At 41.2% G+C, this 8,535-nt stretch overlaps 1 long non-coding RNA gene across 1 annotated transcript; it reads left to right on the top strand.

Annotated features, from left to right (window-relative positions):
* The first annotated feature begins 488 nt into the window (after positions 1 to 488).
* Positions 489 to 2,195, top strand: LOC144673108 (uncharacterized). The gene is made up of 3 exons (XR_013574260.1): positions 489 to 551; positions 1,404 to 1,463; positions 2,139 to 2,195. It is a non-coding gene; the product is annotated as an uncharacterized LOC144673108 (long non-coding RNA).
* Positions 2,196 to 8,535: the final 6,340 nt, after the last annotated feature.

Here is an 8,535-nt window from a genome sequence, read left to right as displayed (position 1 = left end):
ATCCACACTCAACAGCCCAACCTCCTCCTTCCTACTCCCAGGGTCCGTGGCGGCCTCCCTTAATGTTAATAATGTATCCCAGTTGTAAAATTCTCAGTACTGTAGGATTTGGAATTGGAATTCGGTGGTTTTGAATGTTATTTTCTTGTCAGCAGTGTCAACAACACAGGAAACAACTACCACACCTGTGACTGAGAAAACTACTACAGCAGGTAAGTGATGTCTCCTTTCAATATTCACCGGCAAGTCTGTTCACACTGGGATGCTTTTCTCTTTGCAGCTTTCAAGAAATCTCCGTCATTCATTCAGTCTTGTACATTTCCTTTTTGACGGGATGTTGAAAATGTACTTAAATCTGAATCATCAAATAGTTTTGAAAATTTCACTTTTGTAGCAAGATCAGTGTGTTGGTTTTATGCCAACAATATATAGGAAAGCTATGGTATTTACATTGTGGTGCAGTGGCTTTCATTATTCTTCTTGTTCCTCAGAAGGGTTGACTACAACAGTGAAACCAACTACAACTGGGTCCACTACTGGCTCCAGACCGGGTAAGTAAAGGCTTCTTTTGATAAACAGCAGCAAGAGCAGGAAAGAAGTGAAATAAAAAGATAATGCTGGAAAAGTTCAGCAAGTCTGCCAACACCTGCTGAGTATTTCCTGTACTTTATGGCTTTGTCTCAGATTTCCAAATCCACAGTATTTTGCTTTTACTCGAGTGAAAGAGGTGATCTTCTTTCGGCACACACTAGAAGTTCATCACTTCATCATGGGTAGATACTGTGACCTTACTTTACAAAGGGAAATGGATGAAATTTTTATTCCTTGAAAGAAGGTAGATCAGGGGCCATGGCTGAGGGGAACTCTTGTGTGCATGAGTGTTCACACCAGTGCACTGTTCTCAAATTCACCTTTTAGGCAATGTCAGTCCATTCTGTCATGTGGACCTGATGTGGGTGGAAGTGATTGAATATTTGGAGATATCTGAACCCAGCTGTACTATTTTAAACATCATATTTGCAGCAAATCCAATAAAATAAATCTTACAGTGGAACACGATTAGCCTTTATGTTAGAACGAAAGAACCAAGAAAAGTTACAACACAGAAGGAGGCCATGCGGCCCATCTTGTCCATGCCAGCCGGAGGACACCCAGATGCCCATTCTAATCCCACCTTCCTGCACCCGGCCCATAGCCCTGCAGTTTACAGCACTTTAGCTGCAGATCCAGGTACTTTGTAAAAGAGTTTAAACTTTCTGCCTCAACCAGCAACTTGGGCAGCGAATTCCAGACACCCACTACCTTCTGCGTAAAAAAGTTCTTCATCACGTCCCCCTACACCTTCTTCCACATATCTTGAATGTTGTATTGCAGTGGGTTTGATTATGTTTCTTGTTCTTCAGAAGTGACCACGACAACAGTGAAATCAGCTACAACCAGGTCCACTCCCGGCTCCACACCGGGTGAGTGATAGTTTCTTTCGATATACAGTAGCAAAACCAGGGACACGAGCCGTCTTGTTTCAACAACTTCCAGACAGTGGAAGTCCATTACTTCACACTTGTCGATGTTTAGTCCAGAACTTCCAGAGTGAACTGGGTGATAACTGACAGATTCAGACGAAACTCGAACAGAATATACACCTGAGGAAATATGTTTTATCCATGTTTCTGTATGCACCGTTCTCTCATGGAATCTACTTGCTCACCAATATTTACCGAATCTTTTCCTAAATAATGGCCTGACATTTACATAATATGGAAAATGTTCATTGCACGTTGATGGTGATATGCAGCGGCATTTTCAAACTCCAGTAGTTTCAAAAATATATCTTATCAAAGGATGTTCCCCGTAGAATACTGTAATTGTTCGTATTCTTCCATTTTCTTCTTTCACCTGTAACTTTAAAGAATATTTTTGAAACAAAACCAAATATGCAAATATTGATTTGTCTTTTTCCTGTTTAAGTTTGGTCCTTTGTACTCGAAGTTAGTTGAGGTTGTCAGTAGCTGTTGTCAATACTTTCCTCATTCTTTATTCCTTATTGTCAATTAAATAACCAAATGCTGGAACTGTATTAATGCTGCTGAATTTGCAGTCAGAATGCAGCGGTTTTCAATGTTTTCCTTTTCCTTCAGAAGTGCCAACTCCATCAACCGTAACAACAACTGTGTCTACAGCCGGTTCTACAACTGGTAAGTGATGCGTTCTTTCAATATCTCCCTCTTGCCTGTTAGACTGTCCCTTGGGTTCGAGGATGACTTGCTTCCATTCCGGTTCGAGGAGCTCTACCATGGCAGATAAGTCCAATGCACAATCTGCAGGTTCTGCCACATGCAGGGCAAATGGTGATTTGAGGGTCATGTAGATGACTTGTTTGGCGGTGTGTGTGCTCTTTCCGACGACTCGATCTTGTCTTTGCGACGAATCTCTCGATATGTCCGGTGTCTTCCCAAATGAAACCTCTCCATTTTTGTCAGTCAAAGGCCAGGGACTCCCATGGATCCAGCGGGATATTTGAGCTCTTCAGGGATGCTTTGAGGACATCCTTGAAGTGTTTCTGCTGCCCTCCTGGGAGTCTCCTGCTGCGACCGAGTTCCAGGTGAAGCTTTTGGAGCTGGTATCAGGCATTTATATGACACCTGTTGCCCAGCAGAGCTGGTTTTGAGTAATTGTCACCTCCCTGCTCGACATGTTGGCTAGGGAGAGGATGACCCTTGTCTCAGGTTTGTAATACTGGATTCAAATACTCTTTTCAATTACTCTTGCAACTCCGCCTAGATCAACTTTGGCACAGACAATGCAGGTCCATCAGTTCAGTCCTTTAGACCCAAAGCCAATTCCTTCTGAAGGAATTATTTGAAAAGTTCATTATTCTCAATCTGCAAACAATGGCATTTAAAACAATTACAAAAGCGTTGTTGTGTCAAGTTCTCCCGGAGGAGTTTTTCCCCATCGGAAGAATTAAATAATGAATGTTTTAAGAGATTTAACTGCAAATTTGGACACTTCTTCCCAAATCTGTCTCCTTTAGTTGCCACTTATTCTCACACACATTTTCATTACGATTTTCCACCCTGTAAAATTTCCACTTCAAGCTTCTCGCAGGCTGAACACTTGTCAATTCTATTGGAATCGTTGCCAAATACTGTGAAAAGAATTTCCCTTTTCTATGCTCTTGACATTATTAATGTTTTAGAGCATGATCATGAAATAATGCATTTGAAGCATTTACAAATGCTAACTTGCTCCTGTCACATTTATGTTTCTTATTTTTGGTTAGTTCATGAGTGTCTCATGTGTTCTCCTACATTTCTCCTTTTCACTTACAGAGCTCGTCTGCCATGGCAAATGGTCACCCTGGATTAACGAACATACACCTTCTGAGGGCAGCCCAGGCGATTTTGAATTGCTTGATCCCAAACATAATGAATACTGTTCCTTCCCTACTGAAGTAATCACTAACATTCAGTGTCAATTTGTTGATCAGCCTGAGAGACCAATCAGCGAGTCACCAGACAATGTGACATGCGACAAAGACAAAGGGCTCAACTGTGAGGTCTCTCAAAGTGCTTTGGAGGAGAAAAGATTTTGTTCTGACTACCAAGTTCGCATTTGCTGTGAGCCAGTGTCACCAGTGAGCACAACGACCACCAGTACAACCTCCACTTCGGGTAAGTGATACTTGTTTAATAACATAAAGCAGATAAAGAAGTCATGATACCTAGTGAGTAGCTGTACTTACCAATTTCCTCAAGATTTGTGCCTTAATATCAAGAATGTATCCCAGTTGTAAAATTCTCAATACTGTAGGATTTGGAATTGGAATTCGGTGATTTTGAATGTTATTTTCTTGTCAGCAGTGTCAACAACAGCACAGGAAACAACTACCACACCTGTGATTGAGAAAACTACTACAGCAGGTAAGTGATGTCTCCTTTCACTATTCACCGGCAAGTCTGTTCAGACTGGGATGCTTTTCTCTTTTGCAGCTTTCAAGAAATCTCCGTCATTCATTCAGTCTTGTACACGCTTTCTTTTCGATGTAAATGGTTGAAAATGTACTTAAATCTGAATCATCAATTAGTTTTGTAACCATCACTTTTGTAGCAAGATCAATGTGATAGTTTTATGGTCAAACTACACGAAAACTGTGGTATTTATATCGTGGTGAAGTGGTTTTCATTATTTTTCTTGTTCCCCAGAAGGGGTCACTACAACAGTGAAACCAACAACAACTGGGTACACGACTGGTTCCACACCGGGTAAGTAAAGCCCTCTTTTGATGAGCATCAGCAAGACCAGGAAACAAGTGCAATAATAAGATAATGCTGGAAAAGTTCAACAAGTCTGCCAACACCTGCTGAGTATTTCCTGTACTTTATGGCTTTGTCTCAGATTTCCAAATACACAGTATTTTGCTTTTACACTAGCGAAACAAGTGATCTTCTTCCAGCACACACTAGAAGTTCATGACTTCACCACTGGTAGATACTGTGACCTTACTTTACAAAGGGAAATGGATGAAATTTTTATTCCTTGAAAGAAGGTCGATGAGAGGCCGGGGCTGAGGGGAACTCTTGTGTGCATGAGTGTTCACACCAGTGCACTGTTCTCAAATTCGCCTTTTAGGCAACGTCAGTCCATTCAGTCATGTGGACCTGATGTGGGTGGAAGTGATTGAATATATGGAGACATCGGGATCCAGATGTGCTATTTTACACATCCTTTTTACAGCAAAGCCAATAAAATAAATCTTACAGTGGAATACAATTAGCCTTTATGTTGTATTGCAGTGGGTTTGATTATGTCTCTTGTTCTTCAGAAGTGACCACGACAACAATGAAATCAGCTACAACCAGGTCCACTCCCGGCTCCACACCGGGTGAGTGATGGCTTCTTTCGATATACAGTAGCAATACCAGTGACACGAGCTACCTTAATTCCACAACTTCCAGACAGTGGAAGTCCATTACTTCACACTTGTCAATTTTTAGTCCAGAGCTTCCAGAGTGAACTGGGTGATAACTGACACGTTCAGACGAAGCTCGATCAGAATGTGCACATGAGGAAATATGTTTTATCCATGTTTCTGTATGCACCGATCTCTCATGGAATCTAATTTCTCACCAATGTTTACAGAATCTTTTCCTAAATAACGGCCTGACATTTACATAATATGGAAGGTGTTCATTGCACGTTGATGGTGATAGGCAGCATCTTTTTTGAAGTCCAGTGGGTTCAAAAATATATCTTATCAAAGGATGTTCCCCTTAGAATGTTTCGATTGTTCATATTCTTCCATTTTCTTCTTTCACCTGTAACTTTAAAGAATATTTTTGAAACAAAACCAAATATGCAAATATTGAATTGTCTTTTTCCTGTTTAAGTTTGGTCCTTTGTACTCGAAGTTAGTTGAGGTTGTCAGTAGCTGTTGTCAATACTTTCCTCATTCTTTATTCCTTATTGTCAATTAAGTAACCAAATGCTGGAACTGTATTAATGCTGCTGAATTTGCAGTCAGAATGCAGCGGTTTTCAATGTTTTCCTTTTCCTTCAGAAGTGCCAACTCCATCAACCGTAACAACAACTGTGTCTACAGCCGGTTCTACAACTGGTAAGTGATGCGTTCTTTCAATATCTCCCTCTTGCCTGTTAGACTGTCCCTTGGGTTCGAGGATGACTTGCTTCCATTCCGGTTCGAGGAGCTCTACCATGGCAGATAAGTCCAATGCACAATCTGCAGGTTCTGCCACATGCAGGGCAAATGGTGATTTGAGGGTCATGTAGATGACTTGTTTGGCGGTGTGTGTGCTCTTTCCGACGACTCGATCTTGTCTTTGCGACGAATCTCTCGATATGTCCGGTGTCTTCCCAAATGAAACCTCTCCATTTTTGTCAGTCAAAGGCCAGGGACTCCCATGGATCCAGCGGGATATTTGAGCTCTTCAGGGATGCTTTGAGGACATCCTTGAAGTGTTTCTGCTGCCCTCCTGGGAGTCTCCTGCTGCGACCGAGTTCCAGGTGAAGCTTTTGGAGCTGGTATCAGGCATTTATATGACACCTGTTGCCCAGCAGAGCTGGTTTTGAGTAATTGTCACCTCCCTGCTCGACATGTTGGCTAGGGAGAGGATGACCCTTGTCTCAGGTTTGTAATACTGGATTCAAATACTCTTTTCAATTACTCTTGCAACTCCGCCTAGATCAACTTTGGCACAGACAATGCAGGTCCATCAGTTCAGTCCTTTAGACCCAAAGCCAATTCCTTCTGAAGGAATTATTTGAAAAGTTCATTATTCTCAATCTGCAAACAATGGCATTTAAAACAATTACAAAAGCGTTGTTGTGTCAAGTTCTCCCGGAGGAGTTTTTCCCCATCGGAAGAATTAAATAATGAATGTTTTAAGAGTTTTAACTGCAAATTTGGACACTTCTTCCCAAATCTGTCTCCTTTAGTTGCCACTTATTCTCACACACATTTTCATTACGATTTTCCACCCTGTAAAATTTCCACTTCAAGCTTCTCGCAGGCTGAACACTTGTCAATTCTATTGGAATCGTTGCCAAATACTGTGAAAAGAATTTCCCTTTTCTATGCTCTTGACATTATTAATGTTTTAGAGCATGATCATGAAATAATGCATTTGAAGCATTTACAAATGCTAACTTGCTCCTGTCACATTTATGTTTCTTATTTTTGGTTAGTTCATGAGTGTCTCATGTGTTCTCCTACATTTCTCCTTTTCTCTTACAGAGCTCGTCTGCCATGGCAAATGGTCACCCTGGATTAACGAACATACACCTTCTGAGGGCAGCCCAGGCGATTTTGAATTGCTTGATCCCAAACATAATGAATACTGTTCCTTCCCTACTGAAGTAATCACTAACATTCAGTGTCAATTTGTTGATCAGCCTGAGAGACCAATCAGCGAGTCACCAGACAATGTGACATGCGACAAAGACAAAGGGCTCAACTGTGAGGTCTCTCAAAGTGCTTTGGAGGAGAAAAGATTTTGTTCTGACTACCAAGTTCGCATTTGCTGTGAGCCAGTGTCACCAGTGAGCACAACGACCACCAGTACAACCTCCACTTCGGGTAAGTGATACTTGTTTAATAACATAAAGCAGATAAAGAAGTCATGATACCTAGTGAGTAGCTGTACTTACCAATTTCCTCAAGATTTGTGCCTTAATATCAAGAATGTATCCCAGTTGTAAAATTCTCAATACTGTAGGATTTGGAATTGGAATTCGGTGATTTTGAATGTTATTTTCTTGTCAGCAGTGTCAACAACAGCACAGGAAACAACTACCACACCTGTGATTGAGAAAACTACTACAGCAGGTAAGTGATGTCTCCTTTCACTATTCACCGGCAAGTCTGTTCAGACTGGGATGCTTTTCTCTTTTGCAGCTTTCAAGAAATCTCCGTCATTCATTCAGTCTTGTACACGCTTTCTTTTCGATGTAAATGGTTGAAAATGTACTTAAATCTGAATCATCAATTAGTTTTGTAACCATCACTTTTGTAGCAAGATCAATGTGATAGTTTTATGGTCAAACTACACGAAAACTGTGGTATTTATATCGTGGTGAAGTGGTTTTCATTATTTTTCTTGTTCCCCAGAAGGGGTCACTACAACAGTGAAACCAACAACAACTGGGTACACGACTGGTTCCACACCGGGTAAGTAAAGCCCTCTTTTGATGAGCATCAGCAAGACCAGGAAACAAGTGCAATAATAAGATAATGCTGGAAAAGTTCAACAAGTCTGCCAACACCTGCTGAGTATTTCCTGTACTTTATGGCTTTGTCTCAGATTTCCAAATACACAGTATTTTGCTTTTACACTAGCGAAACAAGTGATCTTCTTCCAGCACACACTAGAAGTTCATGACTTCACCACTGGTAGATACTGTGACCTTACTTTACAAAGGGAAATGGATGAAATTTTTATTCCTTGAAAGAAGGTCGATGAGAGGCCGGGGCTGAGGGGAACTCTTGTGTGCATGAGTGTTCACACCAGTGCACTGTTCTCAAATTCGCCTTTTAGGCAACGTCAGTCCATTCAGTCATGTGGACCTGATGTGGGTGGAAGTGATTGAATATATGGAGACATCGGGATCCAGATGTGCTATTTTACACATCCTTTTTACAGCAAAGCCAATAAAATAAATCTTACAGTGGAATACAATTAGCCTTTATGTTGTATTGCAGTGGGTTTGATTATGTCTCTTGTTCTTCAGAAGTGACCACGACAACAATGAAATCAGCTACAACCAGGTCCACTCCCGGCTCCACACCGGGTGAGTGATGGCTTCTTTCGATATACAGTAGCAATACCAGTGACACGAGCTACCTTAATTCCACAACTTCCAGACAGTGGAAGTCCATTACTTCACACTTGTCAATTTTTAGTCCAGAGCTTCCAGAGTGAACTGGGTGATAACTGACACGTTCAGACGAAGCTCGATCAGAATGTGCACATGAGGAAATATGTTTTATCCATGTTTCTGTATGCACCGTTCTCTCCT

This window comes from Cetorhinus maximus, unplaced genomic scaffold, assembly GCF_964194155.1.
Source record: "Cetorhinus maximus unplaced genomic scaffold, sCetMax3.hap1.1 HAP1_SCAFFOLD_271, whole genome shotgun sequence".
Classification (NCBI taxonomy): domain Eukaryota; kingdom Metazoa; phylum Chordata; class Chondrichthyes; order Lamniformes; family Cetorhinidae; genus Cetorhinus; species Cetorhinus maximus.
This window is presented reverse-complemented; position numbering and strand designations above follow the sequence as displayed.